The sequence below is a fragment of the Mesocricetus auratus genome, unplaced genomic scaffold (assembly GCF_017639785.1).
Source record: "Mesocricetus auratus isolate SY011 unplaced genomic scaffold, BCM_Maur_2.0 Super-Scaffold_100006, whole genome shotgun sequence".
Lineage (NCBI taxonomy): Eukaryota > Metazoa > Chordata > Mammalia > Rodentia > Cricetidae > Mesocricetus > Mesocricetus auratus.
The window spans coordinates 20166760-20189705 of NW_024429190.1; the positions used below are offsets into that span (position 1 = coordinate 20166760).

General features: G+C 37.3%; 1 long non-coding RNA gene across 3 annotated transcripts; it reads right to left on the reverse strand.

Moving 5' to 3' along the window:
• Nucleotides 1-1017: 1017 nt before the first annotated feature.
• LOC121140672 lies at nt 1018-20027 on the reverse strand. Of its 3 annotated transcripts, none has more exons than XR_005877599.1 (3): nt 19859-20027; nt 10012-10150; nt 1018-1057 (listed from the first exon to the last, which is right to left on the reverse strand). It is a non-coding gene; the product is annotated as an uncharacterized LOC121140672 (long non-coding RNA). The 3 variants fall into 3 exon arrangements; XR_005877597.1 differs by lacking the exon at nt 1018-1057 and adding an exon at nt 1114-1149; XR_005877598.1 differs by lacking the exon at nt 1018-1057 and adding an exon at nt 1118-1157.
• Between the last annotated feature and the right edge of the window lie 2919 nt (nt 20028-22946).

Consider the following 22946-nt stretch of genomic DNA (forward strand, 5'->3'; position numbering starts at 1 on the left):
GATGACATCAACAAACCAAAGGCTGAAAATGAGAGAGAAAGAAAGGTGGGGAAGGGAGGGAGACAGAGAGACAAAGAAAGAGGGGGTGGTTAAACATAGAAGGCAAAAAACTGATTTACCATCCAGGTATCTTTAGGAAAAGCAAGGAAACAATTCTAAGATCCTTGAATTAAGCTTGGGGCACTAAGCAGGGGCAAATTGTCTTCTGGTTGATGTGCACATTTGTAAGCCAAGCAAAGGAAGTAGAGGGAGTGGATGTGATGAGATTTCTTTATAAGTATGTATTGGTAATGTCATAATGAAACTCCTTCCTTAATACAATTAGTGTAGTATAAAAATGGAAACTAGGTGTTGAACAGAGGTTAAGAACACTGGCTATTCTTCCAGAGGACCTAGGTTTGATTCCCAGAACCAACAGGAAAGCTTATATCAATCTATACCTTCAGTCCCATGAGATATGAAGCCCTCTTCTGGATTTCATAAAATCAAGCAGAAATGTGGTGCATAGATATACATACAAACAAAATGCACACACATGCAAAATTATCTTTTTATATACTAATTTTATTTAACTTTTTACATATATTACTTCCAGTTCCCTCTCCCTCTCCTCCTCCCCCTGACTCCCCAATACCCCAACTCCCACCTCACTCTATCTCTCCTCCACTCCCCCGGGAGGGTAAGTCCTTCCATGAGGGATTTTCAGAGTCTGTCATATCATCCAAGTCAGGGCCTTGGTCCTCCCCCATGTGTCCAAGCTGACAGAGCATCTGTCCATGTGGAATGGGCTCCCATTTGTATGCCAGGGATAAATATGTATCTACTCTCCATGATTCTGTAGATTGCTGAGGTCTGGGGCTGGGGGAGTACAGGTGGGTCCCATGCTGGCCTCTCAGTGATCAGTCTGAGGACCATGAATTCATCCTTGTTTAGTTCAGCTGTGTCTGTGGGTTTCGCCAGCCGGGTCTTGGTTCCTTTGCTCATCACTCCTCTTTGCAAATGGGTTCCAGGAGTTCAGTTCAGTTTTAGGAGTGTCTGTCTCTGCTTCCATCAGTCGCTGGATAGTATATAAGGTAATCAGCAATCTCATTATCAGGGGAGAGCATTTATGGTAGCCCTAATGCCATTTGGTGTCATTCTTGTAGATTTCTGAAAATCTCACAAAAAATTATCTTTTTGAAATTACTAAAAAAGCAAATTACATTTTAAATAAGTAAGACTAGGCTAAATAAACTAATATCCATTTGTTGGGATTCAAGAAAAACAAATGATTGATAGTAGGAATGAAACATAATTATTAAAATAACACTAAAGCAAATTAAACATGTCAACTGAAATAAGGTGTGTTGACTACATGCCAACATGTGGAAACTGGGAAGTTCTTCAAATTGGGAATTGGCAGAACTGTCCAAAGACAAAAAAGTAGGAGTTGCAATGTTCAAAGAAAAAGCTTGAAGAAAAGCTATTAAGTATGAGGAGACAAATGTAAAATATTTAGAGCAGTATTTCTCATCCAGCAAAAAACACCAGCAAGTTAACGTGTCAAATATTTACAGCAACAAATATGAATGAGATACTAGCAAAGTGCAATCACAAGTTTATATAGGATAGTATTGAACTAATGGAACACAGAGGACCACAAATGACATAACTTCATTCTAATAAATAAAAATAAACAATAAAAGCAAAAGATATATTAATTAGTGAGACATACAATGATTTTTAACTTGCTCTTTTTATTAAATTTAGGTTACTTAATGATAAGGTATATATACTACATAGACACAAAAACACATAAGAAAATCTGTTCAGTGTTATACTTCAAAAAATCCTTCATCTCTAACATATGCTAATTTTAAATATTAGACAGAGGTCCAGTTTAAAAACTCATAAACACTGGGTGATTGTGGCACATGCCTTTAATTCCCCTGTGTGGGAAGTAGAGGCACACGGAATTCTGTGTTCAGGTTCAGCCTGACTACAAAGTCAGTTCCATGTCAGCCAAGGTTACAAAGAGAAACTGTATTTTGAAAAAAAATAACTATTGCTAAGTTTTAAAACTGCTTTAAATGCTTAGGGAAGCTCACTCTAAATAAACACAACCATAACTGATGCAGAACTACCTTTGGCCAGCGATGAGCCTCCCAGCTGATTTAAACCACCCATAACTTAAGAGAAAAGATAAGCTCCATGGTATTTCAATTGGTTCAGAGCTTTTCATGAATCATATGATACTTAATAGTGAATTCCAACACATAAAAGGTAAACAGGGATTTCTCAATTTACTGAATGGATAAATCTCATTTTTTTGGAACCATTAGACTATGCTAGGCCCACTTTTAGGTGGCAGCTAGATTTTAGCAGAAAATAAAAGTAAGCAAAATGACGTTTACTGTTGCAAGAGAACATAGTTAAAAATTAATTAAATGTAAGTGATTTGATATGCAAATAATGATTTCAGCAAGCAGGTCTTAATATAATGTTTTAAATGATATATCATTATTATATTTAAAAATATAAGAATTGATTTAAAATTAAATGTTTAAATAAAGTCAAATTACTAGCTCTCAGAAAAATATAATCCTAACTGTAGAGCTTAACATGGCCTTGGGCAAAAATCACTTTCTATTATTGACTAAAATAGAATAATATAATTATTTTTGGAATATAATTATTCTTAATAGGATAATCATTCTTAGCTTGAAACCACCGCACATAAGGAATATGAAAAGGTAGGCTACCTAAAGCCATAAGTGAATGTCCACTGTGAATTATCCTATTTCTTAACATGAGAAAATATTAGTAGGTGTGAGAAAGCAATGATAAGTACCAAAGTGGATGGCAGGAATTAAAATTACCATGCAATCAGATAAAATGGTCCATGTATGCTAGTGAGATTGTGGAATCCTCATTAAATGAATATGGATAGGAGCAGTAACAAGGACAGTATGCACTTTCTGAGATCTCCATGCCTGGGGACTGTAGACAGGTTGACTCACCACCAGAGGACCAATCAACCAGGAGCCTGCTGAAAGTGCTGGTCTACTTCCCACAGAGGTGAACTGTGGCCCCACCTCAGAACAACTTCCTTCCTCTTGTCCTTTCTGCGACCTCATTGCCTGGGGACTGCAGCCAGGTCAACTTAACTCAGGAGGACCTAGCAACCAGGAGTCTGCTGAGAGTACCAGTATACTCCTGCCCCTACTCAGAGCAGAGGAGAGGGTGTGCCTCAGACCCACCTGCACCCAGCATGAGCCCCATCAGAGTATTGGACCTGCTTGTACCCACCTGAAAAGAACCTTGGACCCACCAGGAAAGGAAGAGACCCAACCTGTACCCACTGGAAGAAGGGATGGGAAGACAACAATACATTCAACAACAGAAAAAAATATGACACCACCAGAGTCTAAGGACTCTACACTAGCAAGACCCAAACATCCCAACACAGATGAAGCAAAATAGAACAATCTTAAAAATAACTTCATGAAGATAATAGAGACCCTAAAAGAAGAAATGAGAAAAATCCTTTTAAAAATGGAAGAAAAGACAAATCAAAAATTGCAAGAAACAATTCAAACACTACAAGGTTTGAAAGCTGAAATATACACAATAAAAAAAACACAGTCTGAAGAAATGCTGGAGTTAGAAAAGGTGAGTAAACAATCAGGAACTACAGATGCAAGCATGGCCAACAGAATGCAAGAGTTGAAAGAGAGAATCACAGCTGTTGAAAATTCACTAGGAGAAATAGATTCATTAACCAAAGAAAATCCCTAACACAAAATGTCTACGAAATATGGGACACCATGAAAAGGCCAAATCTAAGAATAATAGGGATAGAAGAAGGGGAAGAAACCCAACTCGAAGGTGCAGAAAACATGTTCAACAAATCATAGAAGAAAACTTTCTCAACCTAAAGAAAGACAGGCCAATGAAAGAAGCTTCCATAACACCAAATAGGGTAGACCACAAAAAAGTCCCCTTGCTACATAATAATCAAAACCCTAAACATACAGAATAAAGAAAGAGTATTAAGAGCAGCAAAGGAAAAAGGCCAAGTAACATACAAAGTCAGAATCACACCTGACTTCTCCATGGAAATTCTGAAAGACAGAAGGTCCTGGGAAGATGTTCTACAAACACTAATAGACCACAGAGGCCAGCCCAGCAAAGCTTTCAATCACTATACATAGAGAAAACAATGCATTCCATGAGAAAACCAGATTTAATCCATTCATATTCACTAACCTAGCCCTACAGAAAACACTGGAAGGAAAACTCCAACCTAAGGAAGATAACTATGCTCACAAAAACATAGGCAACTTTACCAAAAGCCAAAAGCAAAAGCAGAATAAATCCACAAAAAATAACACCAGCAACAACAAATCAAAAATAAACAAGAATTCAGACTCAATGGTCCATAAGCTCCCTCAATACTAATGGTTTTAATTTGCCTATAAAGAGAAACAGGCTGACCCCTGCTTCCCTCTTCCTGGGCCTACCCTGTGCCTAGAGTGTACCCCCCCCTCCAGAAAGGACCATCCTGAGTCTGGCCACACCTCAGTCTTCAGTCCCCTGTGGCACATGCCCTGTGCTTAACATGATTGGAAGCTGTGTTTCAGGCCCCAACTCCAGACATTCCCCTGCTTCTTTCTTCTTAGGCCTACTCTATACCTAGAGTGGACCCACACCACCAGAAAGGACCACCCTGAATCTGACCGTACCTCAGTCTTCAGTCCCCTCCAGCCCCTACCCTGTGCTTGAGGTGAGTGGGGGCTCTGCTCTAGGCCCCAACTCCCATGATCCCCCTGCTTCCACCATCCTGGGCCTGCTCCATACCCAGAGTGGACCCACCTTGCCATAAAGGACCAACCTGAGGCTGGCCACAACTTAGTCTACAGTCCCCTCAGGTGCCTTCCCTAAGCTTGAGTCTTCAGTCCCCTCCTACTTCCAGCTCTGCCCTGCGCTTAAGAGTGTCTCAGACCCACCTGCACCTATCGTGAGACCCATCAAAGGGTTGGACCTGATTAAAGCACCACAAGAGACCTTTAGACCCAAAAACACCAGGAGAAGCAAAGACCCCATGAGCTTCCACTGAAATAAGGGATGGGAAGATGGCAATATTAAAACACAGTCAGCAACAGAAAAACCAATATGATACCACCAGAGTCTAGAGATTCTACACCAGCAAGACCTGAACATTATAACACAGATGAAACAGAAAAGAATGACCTTCAAAACAACTTCATTAAAATTATAGAGGGCCTCAAAGAAGATACGAGAGAATCACTCAAAGAAATAGAAGAAAAAACAAACGAAAAATGCAAGAAATAAACAAATCTCTAAAAGAAAGCCAAAAAAAAAAAAAAAACAGTCAGTCAGATGAAGTAAACAATTCAAACAGTTCAAGACCTGAAAACTGAAATAGAGGCAATAAAAACACACAAGCTGAGGGAATGCTGGAAACAGAAAAGCTGAGTAAACAATCAGGAACTACAGATGTAAGCATAACCAACACAATAAAAGAGATTGAAGACAGAATCTCAGGCACTGAACATAAACCAGAGAAAAAAGATTTATTGATCAAAAATAATCTTAAATCCAACAAATTCTTAACACAAAATATCCAAGAAATATGGGACACTGGGAAAAGACCAAACATAAGAATAATAGATATAAAACAGGTACAAAAAATTGAAATAATTCCATGTACCTTTTGAGACCACCATGAGTCAAAGCTAGAATACAACAGCAACACAAATTGCAAAAACTCATCAACCTCATGGAAATTGAACAATGAACTATTGTACTATTCCTGAGTTAAGGAAGAAATAAAGAAAGAAATTAAAGACTTCCTAGAATTCAATTCCAATGAAGACACACCATACTCAAACTTACGGATTGCTTTGAAAACAGTAATAAGAAGAAAGATGAAAGTACTAAGTGCTCACGTGAAGAAACTGGAGAATAACCACACCAGAGAATTAATAGCGCAAATGAAAGCTCTAGAACAAAAAGAAGCAAACTCACCACAGAGGAGCAGATGCCAGGAAATAATCAAATTGAGGTCTGAAATGAATAAGTGGAAACAAAGAAAACAATACAAAGATACAAAATGTCAATGTAACAATAGTTCATTCTTCCAGAAAATCAAAAGATAGACAAACCTTTTTCAAAACTGACCAAAAGGCAGAGACCTAACATGCAAATTAACAAAATGAAGAATGAAAAGGGGAATACAACAACAGACATGGAGGAAATTCAGAGAACCTTCAGGTCATACTTTGAAAACCTGTACTTTACTAAATTCGAAAATTTAAAGGAAATGGACAATTTTTCTGGATGGATATCATTTACCAAAATTACATCAAGAACAGTTAAGCAATTTAAACAGACCCATAACTTCTAATGAAATAGAAGTATTCATCAAAAGTCTCCCAACAAAAAAAAGCCCAGGCCCAGATGACTTCAGTGCAGAATTCTGCCAGAAATTGAAAGAAGAGCTAAATTCAAAATTCCTCAAAGTGTTCCACACAATAGAAGCAGAAGGTTCCTTGCCAAACTCGTTTTACGAGGCTACAATTACCTTGATACCCAAGCCACACAAAGACAGAACTAAGAAAGAGAATGACAGATCAATATCCCTTATGAACACTGATGCAAAAATACTCAATAAAATACTAGTAAATCAAATCCAAGAATACATCAGGAAAATAACATACCATGAACAAGTAGGCTTCATCCTAGGGTTGTAGGGATGGCTCAACATAAGAATGCTATCAATGTAAACCCCAATATAAACAAACTGTAAGCCGGGCGTTGGTGGCGCATGCCTTTAATCCCAGCACTCGGGAGGCATAGGCAGGCGGATCTCTGTGAGTTCGAGGCCATCCTGGTCTACAAAGTGAGTTCCAGGACAGCCTCCAAAGCCACAGAGAAACCCTGTCTCGAAAAAGCAAAAAAAAAAATATATATATATATATATACATATATATATATAAACAAACTGTAAAAGAAAAAATGTGATCATCTGACTTGATGCTGAAAAAGCATTTGACAAAATCCAACACCACTTCATCATAAAGGTCGTGGAGAGATATAGGATAACAGGAACATACCTGAACATAATAAAAGCAATATACAGTAAACCAACAGTCAACATCAAATTAAATGAAAAGAAACTCAAAACAATTCCTCTAAAATCAGGAACAAGACAAGGCTGTCCACTCTCTCCATACCTCTTCAATGTTGTACTTGACGTTCTAGATAGAGCAATAAGATAACAAAAGGAGATCAAAGAAATACAAATGGAAAGGAAAAACTCAAACTTTCACTATTTGCAGATGATATGGTAATATACATAAGTGACCTAAAAAATTCTACACAGAAATTCCTACAGCTGATGAACACCTCCAGAAAAGTGGAAGGGTACAAGATCAACTCAAAAAAAATCTGTATCCCTATTATAATACAGACAATAAATGGGCTGAGAAACAAATCAGAGAAATATCACCCTTTACAATAGCCACAAAAAACATAAAATATCTTGGGGGTAGAGCTAACAAGTGAAAGACCTGTTTGAGTCTTTAAAGGAAGTAATTAAGGAACATAACAGAAAATGGAAAGATCTCCCATGCCCTAGGATAGGTAGATCAGCATAATAAAAATGGCAATCTTGCCAAAAGCAAACTACAGACTCAATGCAATCAAAATACAGTCACAATTCTTCACAGACCTTGACAGAACAATAATCAACTTTATATGGAAAAACAAAAGACCCAGAATAGCCAAAATAAACCTGTACAATAAAGGAACTTCTGAAGGCATCACCATTCCTGATTTTAAGCTCTATTATAGAGCTATAGTCTGGAAGACAACTTGGTTTGGACACAGTCAACAAGATAAAAAGGCAGCCCACAGAATGGGAAAGGATATTTGGTTACTCCACATCTGACAGAGGACTGATCTCCAAAATTTACAAAGATATCAAGAAGTCTCCAAAACACCAAAAGATTCAATAAAATTGGGGTACAGAACTGAATAGTGAATTCCAAATAAAAGAGTCTAAAATAGCTGAGAGACATTTAAGAAAGTGCTCAACATCTTTAGCCATTAGGGGATTGCAAATCAAAACAACTCAGATACCATCTCACTCCTGTCAGAATGGCTAAAATCAAAAACACCAGAGACAGTTTAATCTGGAAACGATGTGGAGAAAAGGTAACACTTCACTGCTGGTGGGTGTGTAAACTCATACAGCCACCTTGCAAATCTGCATGGAGATTCCTCATGAAAATGGGAACCAGTTTAACACAATATCCAGCAATTCCACTCTTAGGCATATACCCAAATGATGTGCATTCATACAACAAGGACATCGGTTCCACTATGTTCATAGCAGCCTTATTTTTAATAGCCAGAACCTGGAAGCAACATAGATGCCCCTCAACTGAAGAGTAGATATAGAAAATGTGGTACATTCACACAATGAAGCACTACTCAGCAGAAAAAAACAATGGAATCTTGAAATTTGCAGACAAATGGATGGCACTAGAAGAAACTATTCTGAGTGAGGTTATCCAGCCACAAAAAAAACAAATATTGCATGTACTCTCTCATATATGGATTTTAGACATGAGTCAGGGGAGTGCCAACCTACAATCCAGACCACCAGAGAGTCTGGAAAACAGAGAGTACCCTAAGAGAGATGTGCATGGTACCCCAGAGAAGGGGAGTGGCACAGGATCTGCTGAGTAGACTGAGAGCACAGGGGCAAGGGACAGGGAGCTAGTGTAAAGTGAGGGGAGAAGCGAAGGGGAGAGGAGGACATGATGAAACAGAAAAGTTGAGTCATGGAAAGAATAAAGGAGAGCAGGAAGAGAGATACCAAAACAGAGGGAGTCATTATAAGTTTGAGAGATATCTGATACTAATGAGATTTCCAGATAACTACAAGGATGACACCAACTGCAAATCTAAGAAATAGTGGAGAGGCTACCTTAAATGCCCTTCCTGGATAGTGAGATTGATGACTACCTTGTATGCCATACTTGAGCCTTCATCCAGTGACTAATGGAAGCAGAGTCAGGCACCCACAGCTAAACATAGAACTGAAATTCTGGAAAGCAGTTGCAGAGAGGGAGGAGTGATGAGTAAAAGGGTCATGACCAGGCAGGTGAAACCTTCAGAAACACCTGACCTGAACAAGGAGGAGCTCATGGACCCCATACTGATAGCTGAGAGGCCAGCATGGGACTGATTCAGAGCCCCTGAAAATGGGTGTCAGTCAGAAGGCCTAGGCAAGCTTTGGGGCCTCGGGTACTAGATCAGTATTCATCCCTGTCATCTGAATGGTCTTTGGAAGCCCATTTCATATGGAGAGATAATCTCTCAGCCTGGACACATGGGGGAATGCCTAGGCCCTGCCCAGGATTATTTGACAGACTTTTGAGATCTCCCATGAAGGGCCTCAACCTCATAGGAGAGTTGATTGGGGATTGGATGTGGGGTTGTTGGGTTGTTGGGGGTGGCAGGGGTGGAGGGGAAGGAATAGGAGCTGGGATTAACATGTGATGCAAGCTTGTTTCTAATTTAAATAAAAACAAATAAAAAAAAAACAAGGAGAGTATTGATGAAAAAGATGAGTATTATTTAGAGCAGTTAAGCTGTCCAGATAAACAAAATATCGATTATGATTCTATTTAGAGCCTTCTCATTTGACTTAATGATCATTATGAACTTTTCTTCTTTCATTTTAATGAAAAACAAATTGACTTTATATACCTTTGAAGGTATAAATAGACAGTAGTAAAAATGATTGCCAACTACCTTTGGAAGTTTTTAAACTGTTACCAAAGCCAAGTTAATTAAACTCAGTAAGATTTATAAAATGAGGTATATACATAGAACAATTTATCCAGGATATAAACAAGGTCTAATACAACTGAAATGTCGACTCATGCAAACAACTTATCACTTGAAAAGAAGTTTAAATTTTATTTATATATATACCTGTAGATTTGTTTCATTTTATGAACATTTTCTCTGCCTTCATGCATGTATCATGTGTGGTCCAGGTGCCCATGGAATCCAAAGGAGAGTTTCAGATCCTCCGGAACTTGAGTTATAGATTAGATATCAATCCAGAACTCTGAACAGAAATTTTAGAAAATTACATCTCCAAAATTCAAATGAACAAAGAAAAATCATTCCAATTGAATTGGAAACTTCAATGGAAAAAAGCCGCCTAAAGTGATCAAAGAAAAAAAAAACCTAGAAAAATTACCATTTATTGAAAGAGACAACTAGAGCCACTGTGGGCTTAGGTAGAAATCTGGTGGAAGGGAAATTCCCAAGAATTCACAAAGATGACCCCAGCTAAGACTCCTAGTAATAGTGAAGAGGATGCCTGAACTGGCCTTCCTCTGTCATCAGACTGGTGACTGTCCTAGTTGTCATCATAGAGCTTTCATCCAGTAACTGATAGAACCAGATGCAGAGATCTGCAACCAAGCACCATGCCAAACTCTGGGAATTCAGTCGAAAAGAGGGAGGAGGGAATATATGAACAAGGGAAGTCAAGATCAAGATGGAAAAGTCTACAACCAAAGTTGTGATAACTCATGAACTCTGAGCCGGTAGTTATGGAGCATCCAGGAGACTGAACTAGACCTTCCATAGCATGTTGGAGACAGTTGTGTAGCTTGGTCTATCTGAGGGGCCCATGGCAGCAGAACCCCTGAGTAGCCCTGGTGAATGAGCTAGCTTGTTGGAGCCCCTTCCCCGTGAGGGGATGCCATATTCAGCGTTAACACAGTGAGGAGGGGCTTGGTCCTCCCTAGGTAATCCATTGAGCCTTGGGCAGTAGATCAGTATACACATGGTCTTTGGACTCCCATCCAACAATGTGAGATGCACTCTCACCCTGAACTCTTGAGGGAGGGTCTAGGCCCTGCCCTGGATGAAATGACAAACTATGGACACCCCCATGGAGGGCCTCACCCTCCCTGGGGAAATGAGGGGATAATGGGGGGATAGGGGGGAGTGTATGGGAGGAGGGTAGGGAAAGGGAGAGGGACCTGGAACTGACTTATGAAGCAACCTTGTTTCTAAACTAAATTTAAACTTAAAAATAAATTAAAAAATGAGCTAAACCCATTAGCTTGGTTCCCGCATGCCAACACCATGGCAGATGGCTGGAGAAAGACCTTGAGAACCCACAAGGCTAAGATCTTAAAGGGGAGTGTCTAGGTGTATGAAACAGTCTCAGGATTGGTGTGCTTCCAAGTTTAGATGACCTTCCCTGTGCTGATTGGTCAACTGGTTGTTATGGCCCATAGGCCCTCCCAGGTTGGTTGCTATCTCTGTGTGTCACTGTTGTGCACTTGTCCATAAAGAACACTCAGAGCTGTAAAGCACAGTCCCAACAGCTAACTTCTGATTGCTTCCTTGCCACGAGGAGGGCATCTGACCTCCTAGTGAACTGGACAGGAGCTACAAGGTCATGTAAGCACATTAGCCTGTTATGGCCCCTGAAATGGGGGACTGGTCATTACAGCTTAGGGTGTCATGTTGGTCAGAGTTTATGGCTGTAGCTTCTAATGTTTCTTATTAGGATTTACAACATCACAGCAAAGTTCATGTTTCTTTGACTCTTAAAGTCTCTATACCCCCTGTTCCCCACTGTCCCATGGGTTTTGATATTCTTTTTTTTTTGTTTGTTTTTTCCTGAAACAGGGTTTCTCTGTGGCTTTGGAGGCTTTGTTATTTTTTATACAACAAACATTTCAATAATTAATGCAACCTTGTTGACCAGGTTGCTCTACTCACAAACATCTGTCTGCTTCTGCTTCCCAAGTGCTGTTTGTTTTGTTTTTGTTTTGGTTTGTTTTTTGTTGTTGTTGTTTTTCTATAATGGTCTGTGTTTATTGCAAAGAGATATTTCCTTGACGAGAGGTAAAGATTACATTTATCTATTATTATTGCACGTATGTCTGTGTACTGTGTTTTGTGTGTGTGTGTGCTTGTGCGTGCATGCACGCAGAGGTCTAGAGTTGGCATTTTTTTGTATTCTTCTATGGTTTCTCACTTAATATTTTGAGAAAGTATGTGTCATAAACCTAGGTTTCCCTATAAGATTGGGTGGCTAGTGAGTTCCTTTCTCTGCCTCTAAGAAATGGCTTCCCAGCAGCATATAAAAATACCTGGCTTCTTTTGTATGTGCACTGTCCTTGTGCTAGCAGAGTAAGTGCCTTTTTCACAGATCCTTTGATATTATCTGTTAGTTAAAATTGAAAACAATTAAAATTCTAGGTTCATTTATAAACAATGTAAGTGGAAAATAAGGTTTCACTGAGATGCTGATGTTATCATCTCATTGGAGATCAAAAAGTTAAGTGGCTCAGTTTATTGATCACTGTGTAGGAAGTAAACATTCTTGCCAGTATCTTTAAGGATGGAAATTGGTACAAATCTTCAGAGAGAAAAAATGGCAATTATATTAAATTAACTCATGGAGAATCATTTTGAGGCAATACTTTCAGTATAAACGTTGATTCTGCACATATGCTCTGATTAACCATCAGATACACATAGCTTTTAATGTAACTTTACATTAATTAGCCAAAAAAAAACACTGAGAATTCCCTGGAAGCTTGTAAGTTGATTATATCTGATAAACCACAGTGGATATATACAGCACAATACTAGGAATATAAGGCACTCCTACACTCTAAATAAAGACCACCTCTATCTTTTACTTAGTCCTAGTTCAAGCTAAAAAAGAACAGCCAATGCATGGCCCCATACATTTGTTGTTACATACTCATTTATAGTTTTGATTTCCCAACACATGAGGCTATATTAACTTGAAATAAGATCAGTACCCATCCCAAGTATACACACAGACTTTGGACTCCCATAGAACAATGTGAGGTGCACTCTCATCCTGAACTCTTGGGGAAGGGTCTAGGCCCTGCCCTATATGAAATGACAGACTATGGACACCCCCATGGAGGTCCTCACCCTCCCTGGGGGAATGAGGGGATAACGGGGGGGGTGGGGGGATGGCACGGGAGGAGAGGAGGGAATGGGAGCGGGACCTGGATCTGACTTGTGAAGCAACCTCGTTTCTTATCTAAATTTAAACTGGAAAAAAAGAAAGTTATTTGAATGCATGTTAAACATTAATGTAATTTTTGAAAGGTTATATCTGATTTTTTTTTACCAAAATAAATCTGGAGGAAAAAAATACTTTATTTTCTCCATGGAGGAGACACAATAGAGATTTAAGGTGAACATAACACATTGGATAGATATGGGGTTTAATTATCACTGGTATAGAAATATCGAAATATTTGGAACATACCCATTAAAACTACTTGAATAATTATAGCAATGTTGTTAAAATGGTGGACCACTTTCTCTTCATTTATTAGAAGAAAATCATGTCATGATACTTTCCTTAATTAAGACATTCTAGCTATTTTACACTTACTGTAGTTTTAACTTTACTTCCTGTGGGTCTTTTAATTTATTCTGACTGCTTAATTGCTTATGCAATAATTTTAAATACAGGTTGGTGTTTTGTATAGTATGTAATTAAATTGTATAAATTGTAAACTGAATTTTATGTGGCCAAAATTACTATACTCACTACATACCCTATTTTATATTTTGCCAATATATAGTTTACAAACAAACGTTAAAATATTTTATTCAGGTGGAATTTGCCAACCATTTGTTTTTATCTGACAAAACTGTAATGCCTTGAAATATGTAAGTAATAAAATAAAAAAACATGAAAAAAATTACAATTACATTTTTTACAATAAAAATTACAAATAATTTTTACTAAAAAAAAGAGAGCAAAAATGATATTAATTTCTGTGGGTGGTGAGCTGGGGAGAATCTAGGAATAGTTTGGGGGTGGGGAATTCATAATCAGTATATTGTATGAAAAACTATTCTCAATAAAATCATGCATATACAAAAATATAAAAAAAAGATAAACTGAAATGAAAAATCCAGTTATCTTCATGGTAAGCAACATTTTAATAATTAACAAGCCTCAAAGAATATGAACAATATAGCTTAGATGGTAGTTCCAATGTCCAGGAGCATGTCAAACCCATACATAGGTCTCTTTGAGACATTAACTACAGAATGTTTTTTGTGAGGCAGCAAAGCACTATGGAAATCCTGAGGCTCATGCCACCTTTTCCTTCTGCTTTTATGCTACTGAATAACTCCTCAACCGAAGGAGAAGCTGGTTATTTAATAACTGTTATTTTTCAAGGAATACCCAGCAAACTAAAATGACTTTTTAATAAGATTGTCCTTGTTGGCAGAAAATTATGTATTTAGGGGATTTTTGCAGAGTACAAATTTACTGTGCCTGGTTAAGCAGAACGGTACTTATGATATGCATTCGCTGTATGGAAAATATACATTTTCACAAATGACTGTTTACAAGGCCAGGATTGAAAATGAATCTTAGTTGCATATTATTCATTATAGAGTTATTCTCTCCCATGGCCCACAAATCTGGCAATGGGGAAAAAATAACTGCTGTAACCGAATCTACATACAATTAGAAGTTGGCGAAATGAAGGGTTTTTCTTCCTGAAAAACACATTTTCTCCTGCCAAATGCAGTGTGAATAATTAAAGGAAGGTGGCTTGAGGGAGTTTATTTTGTTATTTTTTATACAACAACATTTCAATAATTAATGCAAAGGACTTGCATACACAAATATCACACACACACACACACAAACACGTGTGAAAAGAGCAATAACTCCTTTAAGAATAAGATAGCATGTGGAGGCTGGCTATACTATGTGAAAGATCAGAAGAACTTTGACAATTATTTTACTAATTGACAGGACAGCTTTTTCTTATCTTTGGGGAAATGATAAAGTACAATGGAGTAAAAGACTTTGGCCTTCAGTGTTTTTGAGATCAAGATAGAAGCCCTACTGAGGTCATTAACATACCCTTAGACTAGAAGACATATGCTTTGTTGATGATGTCTGTGGGAGTAGAAATATGAAAGAGGATCACATAGGATAGTTCCTACAGCAGACACTCCTGGAGGAGGGTGACACCTGACCTTGATCATACCATAATGTTGCTCAGACTGTCCCCTTAATACATGGCTGATTTGACTTTACATGAGTTACTGGGAAGAAGGAGAAAATGAAGATCTTCAGGATCCAACATTTTCTGAAATATCCTTAGACTATTGAAAGAAAAAAAAAGAAACTTAAAACAGGAAAATTTTAAAGTACTTTTTGAAATCATTGGGCTTGGTGTTCTTGGGAATTCTTACCTATGTGTTTATTATCATTGATTATTGTTAACTTTTGAGCAATAACCAGCAGATCTAATTTCACAGGCAAACTCATTGTCTATAGAGTAGCTCATTGTCTACAAAATTAAATCAACATGTACCTAAGAGTTTTTGAGAATCTATATTCTGCCAGATCTTTCAGATGATAAATGAGGGCTTTGAATTCTCAGAAAATCAAAGTATATCCTCATACTTGTGTGTCCTGTAACAGAGAGGCAGTATTGCAGGAGATTTGTTTGCATTGTCACTCCAAGAAGACCAATAAAGTTAAATCTTGAATTAGAGGGTAGAGTACAAGTTCAGCTGTCCAGAATAAACCATAAAGTTTTTGGGTGAATCCATATTAGAATAGAGAGACACAGGGAGAAATAGGGAGTGGCTCAGAAAGATTCACGAGCTTTTCTCCTATTGTATCTGTGTTTGTAGCTACATCTATAATCATGAAAGCTCTATAGTCCTTTCTCAGTGCAATTTTCTACTATACTTTAATATTCAGGTCTTATCTAGAATTGCCAAATAAATACATTTTGTGAAAATTCCTCACTCAAACAGATCTAAAATTGACAAAATGAAAATAATCAAACAACACACTCACCTAAATTCTAAGAGTGTCAAGAAAAAGGATGTACACTCATGAATCAACTCTAGTTTCTTAGTTTAAATGGAATGGAATATGGATGCCTCAAAGTGTATAACATGCTAGGAAGCATTCAGCTGGTCTTTCTGTAACACAAAAAATAAAAGACCCAGAGACTGATATTGGAGTTTAAGCTTCAGTCTGAATATCATAAAAGCAAAGCACCTGACCACTAACTACTTACCTCTACTTCAGACAATCGGCTGGTCCTGTCTCCACTAGTTCACACCAAGCCTCAGCCTGTAGCCTTACCTCAGTGTGGCTGGAGAATGAATGCCACTACTGAGATGTTTCTTCTGTTTTACATACTTCCCTAATGTTGGAATTAAATGGGAGACCTATAATTTTCTATTAGATCTATTCACTCTCGAGTAGTTCTGGGTAGCCTTGGAATCAGAGATCCATCTATCTCTTAATCCTGAGTCCAAGGATTAAAGGGTGTACCACCACCTCCTAATTTCTGGTTGTTGAGATTACAGGTGTGTGCTTGGCTTCTATGGCTTCTGGCTGACTTTCCTTTCTGAATCCTCAGGCAAGCTTTAATACATCATAAACAATATATCCCTTCTTACATCCCCCATCACTCTAATGCAATTCATTTCCTCTGCAACACAGATGGGATTCAATGAAGGCTATCCCCTAATTTTTGACAAGTAAGGGAGAATTTTCTTGCTACAGCAAGACAGACATGTGGGAGATTACAATCGTCCTGAGAAGCATTTAAATCAAATTTACTTAAGCTTCCAAATGCTGTGGGTGGTGTGTGCTCTGTATAAACAGTAAATGAAGGCCATTAGAGGAAAGCTTATTTCTGCAATGGTCATCAGTCTGTGTAGATATTTAAAACCAGTCAAAGTGCTGAGAAAATTTCTGTTGTGTGCTCAGACATACATGAGAATTTTACATCAATAACAATCATCACCATTGCCCAAAAGCTCAAACAACATTACCAAAGCATAAGTATAAGAATATAAGAAGCAGAAAATGGGGGAAAGTGTTGTGAAGTGCTGCCTTTTGAACATGTCTGAGCAACTGTAGTTATCTGCATAAGATCAAGGCAGACAGTATTCCATCATGGACAGGAGATGGACTCGTGAGGCTTCACTCTTAGCTAAGGAAATATTGGCAATTGGTGGCTTCTGGCAGAGAAGTAGCTTTTATTTTGTTTTCAATATGGCTGCTGAGCATTTCCCAAGATGCATTGCATGACCCAATATGCATGAACATGCTGCCAGCATTATTTGGACTCAGTGGGTTATCTTTTTAAAAAGACAAGGCATGATATTGGGAAGTTCAGTGGTAGGAGTTAGTGGGGGCATTTGAATTAAATGTGATTGAGATAAATTGTCTGTATCTGTACAATGTCTATTGGTAAGTAAAGATATTCAAAAACAATAAATAATTAAGACAGCAATAAATATTGAAGAGTGGACATTTAAGAGTTGTCATGAGAAGACTACCAGGACCACTGTTTCAGCTTAAATGATATGATTCATTATCTGAAGTTACTCTCCATCATGGCTGGTTCCAAAAGTAACCTATATAGTGACTGTCAGATGCCTTATTTACTTACTGGCAGCAAATGTTTCATCCAGAAATTTTGCAGACTTAAATGAGACACTAGTGTAGAAGAGACATGTAAATCCAAACTTACACATAAGGAACACTTATTGGTTACTAACACTTACACATTAACATTGGCTCCTAGAAAAGAAATGGGAGATTCTCAGAAGAGAAAACAAGGTATGTCAGGAGCAAGATGACTTTTTGCTACACATTTTCTTTGGGGCAACAGGAATAGGAGTTGTTGGCTTGTGTGAGTCTATTGGAGACTAGAGAATGGTGAGCATGAAGTTGTAGAGGAATGGGAACTTTGAAGTAGTCAACACTTTAATTTTGGAGTAAATACTTTTTCCTGAAGTACATGAACGAGGGAGGTTTTATCTTCAATTTCTGGTTGTAAAACACAGAAATTTCAACTGTTGACTGAGATAAAGTCACCTTGTGGGAACTGGAGTCAGATCCATTTAGCATTTTTCTGACATTTAAACCTAGTTCTGAATATGAATGCGACAAACTCTGTGTCATTATATAATTGATTTAAAGTTTCAGAGTATCCTGGCACATGCTCAAAGAAGACAGAAAAATTTCTTCAAAATAGGAAAGGGATAGTGAATGTGGTCATTGGGCTAGCAAGTGTCAAACTGACTTCTGAACTCAATTCTGATGTGCCTGCAGTATGGCCTTGGGTGTTAGTTATTGGCTGTCTTTATCCCTTTGACTTTTAAAATAGTCAAGATTAGATATTTAACTGAAGTAGCACTGAGAAGACTGAAGAAGAGCACTTGTATATCTGTATTTTGAGGCAGGAATACAAATGACTAATTCAGGTCTTGAGGTGAAAAGATATTCCATTAGTCTAGACCATACCTTCTGCTGCAAGCGTATGTAAGGATATGGAAGAAGTAAGATTTTATGTTTTGCTTACTTGCCTTTGTTTTGCTAGCACATCCATTACACTACTGGCATTAGAGCCTGCTCCTTTGGGATTCCAGAATATATAGAAGACCAGCTAAGATATCCAGTCCTGTGGACTGAGAAACTGCTGTGTAATGGGGCATTTCCATTATAGCTAGCCATTTGGCTTAATCAGACTGCAGCATGTATCTTTACTCTCTGTCTCTGCCTCTCTCTCTCTCTCTCTCTCTCTCTCTCTCTCTCTCTCTCTCTCTCTCTCTCTCTCTCTCTCTCTCTCTCTCTCTTATTCTAGAGACCAGTAATACAATCCTTAAATTTTTTTCACCTCACTAGATGCATTTGTGAACCTCTGACTCTGGACTTGTACAGTAATGTTACAAACCAAACCAAAGCAAAAAATCCTTTTGGGGGCATCATCACTAACATGTCAGCACATACTTCTATTTTGCTATCATTTCTACCAAGTTATCACATTCCCCACCATGAGAAACACCACTCTAAATGAACTACAGAACCCTGTCTTCTTCCTCAGAATACTGACACAAATGAAGGCCAGTTAAGTCTCAAACCTCAGAATGAACTTTTGAAATTCAGTCTGAAATCTCACCTCTTCCTGACTTTGAGCTCATCATCCATTCTAGAAAAACAAGCCTAAAATTCTTCCCAACATGCCGCAGGGCATTGTAATTATTTGGGAGATTCTAATACACATGCAGTTCCTTAGAAAATTCAAGATATTCTGGAAATTAAAATCTATAAAATTCCAGCAAGGAGCCATCAAATTTGAAATTAATTCATTAACATGAGATTAAAACAATAAATAAATAGCAGCTTTGAATTTAAAAACCTATGACAAGATTAAATTCCTGATTTATCAGTTACTAAGGGACCATTGTAAATGTGAACTACAAACTTTATCAAGCTTGCATTGATATATCTGGACTTGAGAGATTCCATTTAAAGGAAGAAATTGGCACTTCATCAACAACTTATTTTCACCCTTTCTTTTGCAAATTTGCTAACTAGAGTTAAATCCAACCTGTGGGTTAATATGACTTTGTTCTGATTAATTTTAAGCTAATTTTGAGGGCTTCTGTTTTAAATGAATTGTTTGAATACTAAATTATGCAGCTTTATGATCCACAAGATAAGCGGCTACTCTAAAGATGCCTCTGAGACTTAAAAGAGACAGCATTAGAAACTCATTATTGCCGGCACATTTAACATGGTTAAAGTAGGGGAAAATAGCCATTAAGTTAATGTAATAGTTAAACTGCATTAATTTGAAAAACTGCCCAGTGAAACGCTTACAACAGATAATGTATTTCCCCACTCATATGGAGATGTTTGTAAAAACATTGAATGTAAATTATGTCAAGATTGTTTTCTCACCTGCTCTCATCACTCTGCAATTTGAAACTGTAGGTTCCAACTGTGGTAGATGATTTACCGAATAGTCCCAGTCTCATTTGTGACCCAGGATCCTGAGCTGGGTAGTCCCTCAGAGAAGGAAGTACAACAACTTATGGCACTAATGGGAGAATTACAGGGGAATAGCCAGCGAATTCTTATTCTGGAATCCAGAGGTTTTATGACATCTTCATGCTCCCTGGTAACTTCCTGAGACTTGAATAATGGGAAGAACCCATCACCCAGATGTCCACAAAAAATGCATCTTTTTGTTTCTTCACTTGGGATACTCATACTTTGGCCAGTGAAATTCTTCCTCCATTAACTCACAGGTTGTTGTATGCTCCTGACTTGTATACTTCCCAGTATTCTTATGTTTTTGTTATTTTCTCTGGTTTTGTTTCTTAAGGAACCACTGAGTTTTTGTTGATGTTTTTGTTTTGATTACTTACTTTGTGTGTGTGTGTGTGTGTGTGTGTTCATGCATATTTGCTGTGTGTTTGCATGTGTATGATGTTTTTATAATTCTTTAATGTGTGGTAGGTAGAAAAGAATGGCAAGTATAAGCAACCAATACCAGTCTTATCACCATCACTGTATTCAGTGACAGTGATGTAAGGTATATTTAAAAATTATTTATGTTTTTCTTAATGACTTTTTAATTTTATTAAAATATCGTTACATTGTTTCTTCAGTAGCCTTTTCTCCCCCCAAACCCTCCTAATTACTCTCAAATTCATGGCTTCTTTTACTTTGATTACTATTTTTGCACACATAAATATATAAAAGCAACAAGCTGAGTCCATTAAGTGTTGCTAAGTGTAAAATTTCCATACTGACATTTGGTAGTATAACTTATATACTATCGAGAGTAGAAGAGTTTCTTTAGACACATGTTTCCATGATTTTTTAAGATGAAGAAATCTATTGTAGATACTTCAAGAAAACATCAACATTAACGCATTACTCAATCTGATTCAGAATTGAATCAGATTAAAGCCCACACTATGATTCTTACATCAAATTCAGATAACATCAGTCATGCTGCATATATAAAATTAGTGGATTTTCTATGCTTCTTTCACTCCTTATGATGATACCATCTGTACCTCTTTCTACTAAGTAAGGTCCAACTTTATGATGCTAAAGCAAGACATATTTGATTCTTTAAAATTATTAGTAGCTATATAAATATTTACTATGAGAAAACCCATAAACCAGGGGAAAATTTGCCAGCTACAAGTACAATTAAGTATGTATTATGAAATGAATGTACTATGCCCATATTTCATGTTGACTGATTAATCACAGCTGGTCAGGATAGCCATGGCTTAACTTCTCTTAGAGATCAAGGACAGTGCTAACTAAATCATGAACCTTCTCAGGGTGTAGAGATAGTTCTTTTCATAAATCAATGTGTTTTCTTCCTTGCTGCTCCTCCATCTATTCGTTATGCTTTATCATGTGACATCCAATCCTCCATTCTCTTCCTCCAAAGTAAGGCATCTGAGGAATAGAGGTTGATTCTAAATCCTAAAAAGAGGTGACTTTTTGATGTAGGAAGGAAGTTCTCTGGTATGAATTTCTTTGGAATGGCACACATTGTGTGACACATAAAGACAATAGCCAAAAATTAGGGATTACTTTACTTTCTGCTATTTTCAACTTTTGGTTATTCCCTGGAAGAGTATCAAAATGTTAATTCCCCCATGACTCTCATTTTGTGAATTTGAGTTTATACCCCTGAATCCAGAGTTACACTAGATCCTCACAGAAATCAGATGTGGCAGGACACCAGATAGTTAGATAACTAATGACTGTGAAAACCAGAATTTAGAAGAAAATAAATATTCCTCTAAAAGAAAAAAGGAAGAGGTTAATTGTATTGACATGATTGTATAGCGATAGACTTAGATTATTTGCCATAGTTTAAGTAGACAAATGTGTGTTGATGAACCAGTTGGCTTGCTATTCAGAATGAGTCCTATTTGAAATTGTTTTCATGGGTGAATCAGCTGTATTTGCATTTGGTGACTAACACAATTGAGACCAATTTGAAGGAGAAATTACCCTTTTGAGGTCACAAATTGAGTATTTGAAGCTCACCTATAGAAATTACAGCAAGTAGCGCTGCTTATATCTGTGTGGCCAGGAATCAGATAGAAGTGCAATGTGAAGAGGAACCTGGGTAAAACATAACCCCAAGGACATAATCCCAAACAGTCACTCCCTCCAGCTAGGTCCTAACTCTTACTTGTAACTGTATTCCTCCATAGATCACCATATTGTAGATAGACTGGGGAATAAAACATTTAGTTAGATCAACACTCAATATCTACTGAATGCTGGAGTTGTCTTCACAGACACACTCAAATATTTGCCTAACTAACTAATCTCCTAACTTTGCCTCAGTCCCATCAAGCTGACATGGTTAATCATCAGGCTTATTGAATCGTTGTCTAATATTTTATTTTATGTCTGTCTTCATAGAAGACTTTAAATATGAAATGCTTTCTAAAATTAAGATAATATGTTTATAAGGCCTATACCTAATAAAGACACTTAAACATTGTATTTGTTGACAGGTTTTAAAGGATTTATGCAAAGTGGTCATTATCACATACATTCACTGCTTGAGTCAGTTGCTTAACCATATCTACCAAAACACCATATCCTTAGTATTTTCCTGAAAATAAATTTTGTTTTCAATATAGCTTTACAGTTTTTGAAGTAAAATTACATATGATGATCTTCAAAGTTATATTTTAGTTAATATATTTTAAATTGTTGACATTTGTTTTGATTATTTTTCAAGAAGTTTTTAAACAATTAAATGACTTTAAGCTAGGATATTTGACATAGAACAAAATTATTGGATTGGATGAAATTTTATGTTGAAATGATTCATTCTTTAATTTTTTTAGCACTTTAGTACACCTTGGACAAATATTTTGCAAGAACAGGAAAGACTGGCATTGTCTCTATATTTCTTTCTTTCACCAAATTTGAGTAGAACATAATCATAAGACATGAAAATTTTTTGGCCTTTGTTGGAGAATATAATTACATC